The sequence below is a fragment of the Verticillium alfalfae genome, genomic scaffold, assembly GCF_000150825.1.
Source record: "Verticillium alfalfae VaMs.102 supercont1.16 genomic scaffold, whole genome shotgun sequence".
Lineage (NCBI taxonomy): Eukaryota > Fungi > Ascomycota > Sordariomycetes > Glomerellales > Plectosphaerellaceae > Verticillium > Verticillium alfalfae.
Genome location: NW_003315023.1, coordinates 151,939 through 153,467, shown reverse-complemented (window position 1 = coordinate 153,467; position 1,529 = coordinate 151,939).

The following is a 1,529-nucleotide window of genomic DNA, read 5'->3' as shown; positions in this document are numbered from 1 at the left end:
GCCAATGGTGGTGGTGGTAAGTGTGCTGTGTGGTGTTCCCAAAGGCTGGCCAAGACAGCCAAGGCAAAGCTAGGTCGACCTGTCTGGGTATCTGGAAATGAGATGCTGCTGCTACTGCTACTGCTGCTGCTGCTGCTGCTGACCGGCAATCAGTTGGCGGGTGGCCCGGGAGGCGTCTCACGATGGGACGCTGGTACGATGGCGAGGCAAAGGCGACGCAGTGTACCTTGGCCTTAGAATTTAGGTGAGCAGATACCTGGGTCGGTGGCAGATAGGGAGTTCGAGCGAGTGACGTAGAGAGAGGCACACACAGAGCGAGTGTGTGAACGGCTGGAGGTGGCGGTGAGCAGCGAGAGGGTTTCGATTCAGGTATTCAGCGCACAGTCCACTGGCATTGATTTGCTCTGTCAATCCCGATATCCGTGCCTCGGGCAGAGGAGTAGTCTGTGTTGGGGAAATCGTCTGGGCGGGAGGGGATTCTCAGACGACGCGACGATTGTATTGAGAGTGACTTGACGTGGACGTAAGGGCAAGTGCAGTGTCGTGTGCACCTTCAGTTTGAGGGGTCGATTCGAGTGACGTGAGGTCAAATCAGGCAGGAAGCAACCTGGCCGTCCATTCCAGTCGGTCCAGACGTCCAGACCGCCCGGACCAGTGACGAGTGGGCGGGATTCAGGAAGCAGGGAAAGAGTGAGGGGTCGAGCCTAGGTCCTGCCCAGCGTCCACCCGCTGCCTCGAGGTATCGGTGATGTGCTGACCTGATTGGGTCAAGGTCACCGTTCTGCGGGGAGCGGCGTCGCACGGGCCGGTGCCGCCATTCGAGAACCCTGTTAGACATCAATGGGGACTGATTGGCCCTGTTCCTGGCTAGTGAGGACTGCTCTCTGGGCACCTACCTTTTACCCAAGGCACGCAAGGTAGGTACATACAGTAAGTACATGTGGTACAGTACTCTACTCAGGGCCGGTGCTTTTACTTTCCTGTCTGCCTGATCCAGACGTCGTCCTCCTGCTCCCCTGAACCCTGACCCACCGCATCTGCCACACCGTCCGCACGCGAGCGTGTGTCTCTGGCGTCGACTGTCGACCGCCTTTCCCTGCCGTCGAGACAGCCGTGAGCTTGCCGCGCCGTTGTTCTGGCTGGGCCTTGTTTTGGGTCGTGTCTCGCCAGTCGCGTGGCTGTCCTCCCTCGCTGCCCTCTAGCCCGCGCACACGGCTCCTCGTCGATCTCTCTCGCCTCTGGCGTTCCTTTTCCGAGAATGCACCATGGACAACCTGCCATCCCAAATGGACGGGACGACAAGACAACTAGTGTCTTGTCGGCGGGGCGGTGTGCTGTCGCTCATGACATTTGCCCACATTTCGTTGCTCTCTTGGTCTTTTGTCTAGGAAACATCCATGATCTAGTCGAACCCACTTCAACATGCAACGCAGAAACCTTCGGCATGATGGCGTTTCTCACCTGGCCGGGAGTGGGGGGAGACGGGCAAACATCATTCTAGGAACCCGTTGTTGCCATCGTGAACCACA